Source organism: Penaeus monodon, chromosome 26, assembly GCF_015228065.2.
Source record: "Penaeus monodon isolate SGIC_2016 chromosome 26, NSTDA_Pmon_1, whole genome shotgun sequence".
Lineage (NCBI taxonomy): Eukaryota > Metazoa > Arthropoda > Malacostraca > Decapoda > Penaeidae > Penaeus > Penaeus monodon.
In genome coordinates this window covers 30676560-30686559 of record NC_051411.1, presented here as the reverse complement: position 1 = coordinate 30686559, position 10000 = coordinate 30676560, and the positions used below count along the sequence as shown (strand labels likewise).

The 10000-nt window shown below is 49.3% G+C and overlaps 1 pseudogene; it reads left to right on the top strand.

The window, feature by feature from the left end:
- Positions 1-9690, top strand: part of LOC119590075 — a 47945-nt pseudogene extending 38255 nt beyond the window's left edge.
- The last annotated feature ends 310 nt before the right edge of the window (positions 9691-10000 follow it).

The window sequence follows — 10000 nt, the reverse complement described above, 5'->3', positions numbered from 1 at the left end:
GGTAAATGGTTGGGTGTTCGGGGAGGAGGAGGAGGTGAGATCGAGTGATAGATAGATGGAGAGATAGAGGAGGAGGGGGCGAAGGGGAGGGGAGGGGGAGAGGGAGAAGGGGGTAGGCGATAGGGGAGGGGGAGAGGAGGCAAGGGGGTAAGGGAGGGAGAGAGGGGGAAGGGGAGGGGGAGAGGGGGCAAGGGGGTAGGGGAGGGGGAGAGTGGGGGAAGGAGGGTCGTTGAGGGCTGGAGGGGGAGAGGGGAGGGTGGGGGCAAGAGGTGAAGGCGAATAATAGGAGGCAATGAGTTAACGACGCCAGGGCCGATTGCCCCCGATACGGCGCTGCCACTTGTGCAACGGCCGGCGAGGCGATCGCAACGCTGATTGGATTCTCTTGTCTCTCACTTGTCACTCGGATTGCTCCTCTGCCCGTCGCCCGGCTCCCCTTCGCCCGCGGCCCGGGTCACCGCTGCTCTCTCTCGCTCTCGCTCTTTCTCTCGCTCTCTCTCTTTCGCTCTCTCTTTCGCTCTCGCTCTCTCTCTCTCTCGCTCTCTCTCGCTCTCGCTCTCTCTCTCTCTCTTAATTTTCTTTTCCTTTCTCTTTCTCTTTCTTCTTCTCCCTTCCCTCCTCCCTCCGTCTATTTCATATCAGGGCCGATGATCGCAGGGGAGGTCGTGTTCCTTCGCGATAAGGTCCGGGCGAAGGGGCTGAGGCAGGCGACGCTGGCGGAGGGCGGCAGGGCGCTGGTCCTTCGGCCTCCGTAGCTCGGCGCTCGTTCAAGGCTTCTTTTTTTTTTCCTTTTTTTTTTTTTTTTTTTTTTTTTTTGACAATCGTTTTGTTTTTTGTTTTTTTTTTTTCTTTTTTATACTTCTCTTTTCTTCATTTTCGTTTTCTTCTTTTGTGATTGTTTTATTTTCCCCTTAGCCCCTGTTATTTTTGTTCTGCCTTTCTATCTCTTTTTCTCTTTTTTCCATATTCTTTTCCTCTTCCCTCCTCTTTATCGTTTTCTTCCACTTTCTTCTTTTCCTTTTTCATTTTCTTACTTTGTCATCTGTCTGTAATCGTCTTCTACTCCTACCCCTCCTTTTCCTCCACCTCCTTCACCTTCATTTCCTCCTCTTCCTTCCTCCTCCTATTCCTCATCTACCTCCACCTCCTCCTATTCCTTCTATTTCTCCTCCTCCTGTTCCTCCTTCTCCTCCTCCCCTTCCTCTTCTCTTCCTCTTCTCCCTCCATCCCCCTCATATCCATCCTTGTCTTCATTCCCCCCTTCTATCTCCTTCCATTTCTTCCTTTTCTCCCCCGCCTCTACCCTTCCTTCGTCGGGCTCAGGATCCGAGGGACAATGCCACAGTATCGGCGGGAAATCGCATCTTGGGCGAGGCTGTCGGGCGGCGCGGGCGTGGGCGTGCGGCCTTGAGGGAGATCCCCCGCCCGGCGCTTTTGTCCTGCAGGAGGCGGGGAGGGGGTTGGAGGTAGGGTTGGCTTGGCTTGTCCTGTGGGAGTGAGGAGAGGGGGTTGGCGGTCGGGGGATGGGGGGGGGGTCCTCTGGAGGGTTGGTTGCAGGATGCCGTCGTTGAGAAAAGGAAAAAGTAAACGACGATAAAAGCCAGAAAGGAGAGGGAAAAGAAAACAATGGGATAGCAGAGCAAATAAAAAAAGGGGGAGGGGAGTGCAAGAAGAATAAATCGCAAAGGAAGTGGCCAAGAGAATAAGAGTGAGGAGGTGTTAGCGTGACGAACCCTGGCCAAAGGACCCAAAGCTGGTTCGCAACTTTGGCTTTGCAAGTTGCAATTTGTGGCGCCGTGTTGGCCACCCCTTGCCTCCCTTCGTCTCCTCCTGTTCCGCTCTTTCGTCTCGTTCTTCTCCCTCCCGTCCCTTCCTCTTTTTTCATAACGCATTATCCCGTCATTCCTTCCTCCTTTTCGTTTCATCCCTATCCTCCCCCCTCCCTCGTTTTTTCTTCTTCTTCTTCTTCTAGAATATATAGGCTAATTAATAGAGAATTGCTCTAAGGATTGTGATGTTAAGAATACCAGCTGACATATACTATGGACGATATTGACTATGTTATAACAGGTCGTAGGCATTGGCGGCGTTGATAAGAAAGGAGGATCCCCGAAAATGGCAAGAGAAGGAACAAAGGCGGTTCTCAGGAAGTCCGAGTCTTAAGAATGACAGCAGCTGTAAACGAGATTAGGGAGCTGCCATGAAGTTAGCCCTCGGAAGTAGCTGTTGAAATACCAATGGAAACTTGGGGAAGCCATTGCTATGCGCCGCTCGCCGTCTCCCGTGCCGAGTGCTGAGTGCCGCGGCCTTCCTCTAAGTGCTGTTTTTGCTCTGACTTTTTTCAAGGGGGAGGAGGGGATTCTTTGTTTATTTTAGTTACTATTTAATTTATTTATGAATCGTGATTTTTAACAGGGAAAAGAAGGATGGGGATGGTAGAAGTACTGTAAGTAATAAGAAAAAAAAAAATAAGAAAAGAAATTATGACCAAGAGAGAGAGTGAGAGACCATAGTTTTTTTTCCGACACAGAAGTAATGTTGATATGAAAACCAGCAAACTATTAATGATTTAAAATATCTTAGGTGGAAAGAAGTGTCGACTTGGGGTCAAGAAAGCGTCGAAACCCGACTTGGATTTCGTGAGACCAGGTGCTGTGCGTTACACTCTTACCTTTCTTACTTTTCCTTGCGTTTAAATGTTAGGAGATGGTGCTTATCTTTTCGACGGTTTGTATTTTGATGGAGGAGTGTTTGTCCTGAGTGTGAGATCTTTCTGTGATTTTATTTGGATTTGTTTAGTATTTATGCCCTGCAGCTTACTATTTTTTATGTGTTAGAAAGTAAAGGTGGTCAGGAATCCTGTTTCCGTCCTTCCTTCATTCCTTCCTTCCTTCCTTCCTTCCTTCCCCTGCCTTCATTTTTCCCTTTTTTTTCTTCCTTCCTCCCCCCTCCTTTCCCATCGTAGAAGACAGCTAAGCGCGAGGGACCCCCCCCCCCACAGGCCTGCAGTGGACGCGGGTCCTGTTCGGTTCTGGTCTGGTGTGTTGGCTCTGCGGTCTGTTGCTCTCGCTGAGGCCGCCTTGCCCGGTGCGGTCCGCGGGCATGGTCCTCGTTTTATTTTTGCTGTGTCGGAGGATCTTTTTTTGCTGTTGTCGGTTAGATAATGTCTCCATTTTTGTTGTCTAGTTTCTTTTTCTCGCTTTCCTTCTTTCTCTTTGTCTTTTGCCTGTCTCTCGTTTTGAGAATATTGGCTTTATTTTGTACTTGTGTGTGTGCGTGCGTAAGGCTGACAGATAAACAAAGTATGAACAGATTTATAGAAGAGGAGAACTTCGAAATAAGAATAGCACAGGCGAGTACAGAGGATCCCCGAGACCGCGATTGTAAAGGTGCGGAGGCCATTATCATTAGGCGGCGATTCCCATCTCGCTCGCCTGGGGGAGGAAGCGTCGAGTCCTGGTATCGGCGAAGGGAGGGATGGTGGGGGGGGGGGTATTGAAATGAAGTACCAGTACCAACTAGGATCGCGGGAGAGTTGGAAGAGAAAATGAGGATCTATGGGGTTCGTCATACCCCATGAGGCAGGAGTGTACAATCAACGCGTAGCTTCTTAGTGAGATCATTTTTTTTCCTGTTTCCCGTTTGCGAGTTATTAATGTTAGTATTTTGCTTCTATCTAAGTTTGGTGAAGAAGTTGCGAACCGAAGAGGGAAAAAAAAATTGGAAGACGTAGTAGAGGGGGGGGGATGGGCGGGGAAAGGGCGAGAGGAGGGAATCTTGAATAAACGTGTGAGGGGGCGCATTGGGGGAGGGGATGGGAATAGGGATAAGGGATAGAGATAGAAGGACGGGATGGGGATAAGGAATGGGAATAGGAGGATTGATTAGATGGTAATAAGGATGGTGGTAGGAATAGGTGGACGGGATAGGGAGGGAGTAGCGATGAAGGATAGGGATAATAGGGTTGAAAGGGAATGGGGAAGGGGGGATGGGGCAGGGAAGGGGCGTGGGAGTCGGAATGCAGCGGCAAGCGACGAGCTCAACGTGCGCCGGAAAACGTTGTTGCGTCACGAGGCGTCAACCCGCTGACCGACATATCTCTGGAAAGTGAGCGAGATAGAGAGAGAGGAGGAGGAGAAAAGGATAAAATTAGGGAAAGAATGAATCGGAGAGGAGAGAGAGAGGGAAGGAAAAGAAAAGAGAACGAAAGAATGTGGAGTCCGTTACGCGTATTTTGCGTAAGAAGAGCAGGTGATGAGAACGTTGCTGCGCGGTGGGCGTGGCGGGCGGAGCGAGACGGTTGGGAGTCGTTGCGTGCGGAGTCATGGGGCGGTGAGTCACCTGGTTGACGTCCCCGGGCCCTGGAGGATGACGAAGGAAGAGGAGGAGAAGGATAAAGAGGGTGGAAAAGGAGGAGAAAAGGAGGGAACAGGGAACACGGGATAGGAGGAAGCAAATACGCCGACTAAAAGAAAGAACATTAAAGGGAGTGGAGAAGAATATGGTGGAAGTGGCTCCTACGAAGGCGGAGGAGGAGGAATAAGAATGAGAGGGGAAAAAATGAGCGAGAGAGAATGAGCACTAACGGAAAGACCATTGCAGTGCAATCGGGCCCAGTCGGTTGGCGTTCCTCTGCCCTCGACGTCACCCTTCAACGGAAATGCAGTATGCAGTTGGCAACTTCAATCACGGCGACGGCGGACCCCGGCGACGGCCATGACGGCGGGGAAGTGGCGACGCTCGGATCATGACGGCGCTCTGTCATGCATGACTCCCGGGGTGACGGCCGGTCATGAGGTGCTGGCTGAGGCGACGCGGGAAGACAGGCAGCGGCAGCTGTCATGCGATGGTGGGGCGGGAGGATGCGGTTCGCAATGTGGGAAAGAGAAGGGATGGGTAAGGAGGGCGATGAAGGGGGGATGAAATGAAAGGAGAATGGAGAGATAGTAGAGAAAGGGTACGAAGTAAGGGAAGGGGGAGAGAGATATAGAGACATTAGCTTAATAAAATAGAAAGAAAATAGTGAAAAGGCGAAAACGTATGTCATCTGCAAACGAAACCGAAAATTTGCATCCTGAAAATAAAATTTGAATGGGAAGCACAAGCTCCCATCGTCCATTTATGAGGACACAATAGTTGCATCAGATATTCTTTTGATAAAACACACACACACACACACACACACACACACACACACACACACACACACACACACACACACACACACACACACACACACACACACACACACCCGCCTCCTCTGAGATATTAAAAAAATGTAAAAAGAAAAAAAAAAATCCCACCGGGTATCCTGTAAAAAAAAAAAAAAAAAAAAAGGGGGGGGGGCCAAAAAAATAAAAGACAAAAAAAGAAAAAAACAAAAATACGAGCGGGCATCCTGTACATAAACCTGGAGCAACACTCTACGGGATCCTGCCGCCACTTTTTGATTGATGTTACGAGCGGGGCGCAGATGGGCGAGCGAGAGGCAATGTGTCCGGCGCCCATATATGTCGCAGCGCCCACCTGATGCCGCAGTTGCCGGCCGGTAAACACGACGAAAAGGTTGTCGTCTCACGCGTCGTTATTAGGTTTGTATCGCAACCGTCGTAATGTTTGGCCCTTATGAGGTTGCTCGTTGCGTAATGCATTTTGCACTGTCGTTACGGGTGGGGGGTAGGGGAGAGGGGGGTGTTAAGCGGTGTTATTGTTCCTCTTCATTGCGCTCGCGGTGGACCTGTTATTTCGGCTGGGCTGTTGTGCTTGGGTGTCCGAATTATTATGCGATATGCGTTTGTTATGAGAGGAGGGGGGAGGAGAGAGAGGAGGTGAAAAGGAAAGAGGGAGGGGGAGGAAGAGAGGGAGAGAGAGAGGGAGAGGGAGAGGGAGAGAGAGAGGGAGAGAGAGAGAGAGAGGGAGGGGAGGGGAGGGGAGGGGTGGGTGTGGGTGTGGGAGTGGGAGAGGGAGAGGGAGAGGGAGAGGGAGAGGGAGTGGGAGTGGGAGAGGGAGAGGGAGAGGGAGAGGAGAGAGAGAGAGAGAGAGAGAGATAGAGAGAGAGAGAGAGAGAGAGAGAGAGAGAGAGAGAGAGAGAGAGAGAGACAGAGATAGGGGGGGGGAGAGAGAGGGGGGGAGGAAGATGCAGATACAGAGAGAGGGACATAGGGAAGATGGCGAGGAAGGGTGAGCGTAAGAGAGAGTAGCAGGAGAAATAGAAAACAAAAGACTAAGAGAAAGGGAGAGAATGAGACTGACATAGAATAAGTGTGTGTGTGTGTGTGTGTGTGTGTGTGTGTGTGTGTGTGTGTGTGTGTGTGTGCGCGCGCGCTCATCATTACCTGCCTGTTACAGACCGAGAAAGCAATTCCATTAAGCGACCCCCCCCCCTCATATGGGCTCGAGAGTGAAGTGCCGGTCACTACAGTCACTACACTCACTTCCTTCACTTCCTTAAACGGCTGAAAGGATGTCATGGCACCGACCGTAATCGACAGTTGGCGTGTAGAGATAACGAACTGGATTGCGTCATTCTTATCAGTGAGATGATGGAGTAGTTTTCCTTTATATTATTTTATTATTTTTTTTATTAATATTCATTCATATATCTATCTCTTTTCACTTGCTTTGTAGATATCTGAACACCTCCTTAATCTGACAAAATACAGCATATAGCGACCCTCTGTACGATTCCCTTACCCCCTCCCCCCCCCCTCTGCCCACTACCTCAAGACTGAGCGGAGACTTCAACGCTGGTCGAGAACGCGATCTCAGGAGGAGGAGGAGGAGGAGGAGGAGGCCGGTTGGGGCGTCTAATCCGGCCACCGCCCTCCGCTGCAACGAATATCCGGGACCGGTTGCGAGTTGGTTTGCCTGGAGGAGGCGCAGGGGGAGGGGGTGGAATGAGGCTGCTATAACTCAACTCTAGCGATCGAGGATTTTTTATTTCGCTTCTCCTTCGTCTTCGTTTTTTTTCCATTTTCTTCTACCACTGCCGCTACTTTTCCACTCTTTATTGCTGTTTTCGCGATGGTAAAGGGGGAGGAAGGTGCGTGTGTTCTGTACTTCTTTTTTTTCGTGGAATTAGGGGACAAAATCTGGTCGCGGCTTTTGAAGTGTGCACATATATTTTCTTCTCATTATTATGCTTCAAATTTCAGATTTACTTTGAAAATACATTTCTGAGAGCTAGTCGTTCGTGATTGCGAATATTAAACGTTGTTTGAGAAAGGCCCTGAAGAGAAAAGGGTAAAAGAAAAACAGAAAAGACAAAGACTAAAAACATTTTTAAGAAGTTATCTTGAACGAATTCCAGCAGCATCTTCCTTCTCGAAGTGGATGCTGAGTGGACGGCTCTCTGGAACATGTGGACTTTTGGTGGAGGCGAGTGGAAGCCTGTGTGTGGCGGCACGGGACACGCCTCCACACAACCGTTGTGGTGTCACTTGGCATTAGACTAAAAGAGAAAAAAAAAGAAGAAGAAATAACTAGGGAAACATTAAAAACCATCCAGTGATTCGCGTTGGACGGCTTCCTCGAGCTCGACAAATAAAGGACAAATAAAGAGAGGATAGTAAGGACTCGATCGGCCAAGTCGCTCCCCAGTGAGCCAGGAAGATGGCGCCCCACACGGGATCCGGAGGCGGCGGAGGTGGAGGCGGCGGCGGAGGCGGAGGCAGCAGCGGTGGCGCGGTGGTCAAGTACAAGCTGACGGAGGTGGTGCGGAGGTACTCGCAGCTGCTGCAGGTGGCCACGCTGTTCCGGCAGGTGGTGAGCCGGGCCAAGCACCGCCACTCGACGGCGCAGTGCGTGGACTCGCACGTGGAGGAGGGCGCGTCCACCTCGTGGCTGCTCGTGCTCTACAGTCCCAAGTTCGCGCCCAGGACGCCCAAAAAGTTAAGGTGAGTGTGTGGGCGGGTCTGCCTCGGGTCGCAGGACGCGTGCTCCAGGTTAGTAGTGGTTTCTCTTTTGCTTTTAAATGTATTTGTGTTATTTTTCCTGCAAATGGTTGGTTACATGTTTACGTATGTACTCTTATTTATTTCTTTTGATTAGTAGGAAACGTCAGTAACTAGATGTCTTATAATTTTACTCCCGGGGTTTGTAGCGTTTGATTTGCGGCGAAAATAATGGCAGCCTTTTGCTGTCGCAGATTGCTACTGAAAATGCTGTCTGCTGTTTTGTCTCAAGGCCGCGCTTGTCAAAACAGTTATTAACTTGCAAAAAATAATACATTTTATAGCCTACTGAGAATATAGTTCAACGTTTGCATCATGCATAGTCATCATATACATCACAAAACCATTACTACAGGCATCACTTGCAACATTGACACTCTCGTAGGCTGGAGAATTCATGGACGATGCTTTCACTTGCGTCAAAATTGGCCAAAAAATTTATAGATATTTATAATTAATAATTTCGTATACAAAAGATAAATAGATCTAAATAAATAAATAAATCTAAATAGGTATATCAGTAGACTTGATTGATAGGTAGATTGACATATTTAAATCAGCAGCGTCGGTGGTAATTGTATTTTGGTGCCTCCTTTCTGCTCCCATGCCTCTACCCATACCCTCCCGCCTCTACCCATACCCTCCGTTCATTAGCCCGCAGTGAGCCTTCCAGATAGCAAAGCGCATTACCGGTCATTAACTTAGCGATAGAAATCTCCCCCTATTGTTCTAGAAGTCCTCCTTAGATTAAGTCTTAAGGTCTGCGATTTCCCACCATTAATTTACGGAGGTAATGGCCGTCCTCTTCATGACCAATTCCTGTTCATTATGACCTTAAAGTGTACCATACATTACGTACATCCGGCCCGCCCGAGAAGGCCAGAGGGTCTCGCTGCTAATTAGCCCCCCCCCCCACACACACACGTGTGGCCTTCATGGGGGTGTGGGTGGAGGGAGGGGGGCTTTTTTAAGGTGACGTGTGTTATTGTCGTTGCTATTTTTTTTCTCTCTATGTCGGTCGGTCTCTCCCTCTCCCTTTTCATCCCCCTCTCTTCTATTCCCTTCTCTCTCTCTCTCTCTCTCTCTCTCTCTCTCTCTCTCTCTCTCTCTCTCTCTCTCTCTCTCTCTCTCTCTCTCTCTCTCGATCTTACGCTTTCTATTTCTCTGACCTCGCTGGTCTGACAACTTTGATGTTATATGCTTGTGTAAGTAAGGCTGCTGAGGAGACACTTCAAGAAGGTGATTTTATTCTTGTTTTTTATTGTTTTGTTTGTGTTTCGTTTTACAAGACACCGCCGTAGTCTGTGTGTCACGTTATATACCGTGTTGGCTGCTCAGCGTAACCACACATACATACATACATACATACATACATAATTGCGTACATGCATACATACACACACACATACATACATACATACATACATACATACATTACGACAGACAGACAGACAAACAGAGAGCCATAGTAATCGAAAAGCGAAGAGCACGCTCATTGCGCCCACGAGTGAATACTTTATGCTGATGAGCTCCGCCGCTTAATGAAAGGGAGAACTGACTCTTAATTATGTATTTTTGTGTTGCAGGTACGTTGTGAGAGGCGCAGAAGTGGGGGGCGACGACCCTCTCCTGAGATCCGCCGGGGGGAGGTGATGTACGTGTATGATTTGAAGGTCTTGGTTTCTTCGTAGACAGGTTGTGTGTGTGTGTGTGTGTGCGTGTGTGTGTGTGTGTGCGTGTGTGTGTGTGTGCGGTGTGTGTGTGTGTGTGTGTGTGTGTGTGTGTGTGTGTGAGAGAGAGAGAGAGAGAGAGAGAGAGAGAGAGAGAGAGAGAGAGAGAGAGAGAGAGAGAGAGAGAGGGAGAGAGAGAAAATAGAGAAGTAGACGCAGTACAAGGAGAGAAAAAAGAGAAAAGGAAGCCTTGCGCATCGCGGGAGTCATATGGCCCGCGCTCTGCCGTGTCTCAGCGCTTCAGCCGTCACGCTGGGAGGACCAAAGGCGCCGTCACACTCGCGTCACGTCACAGATCCGCTTGTTACAACTCTGTTT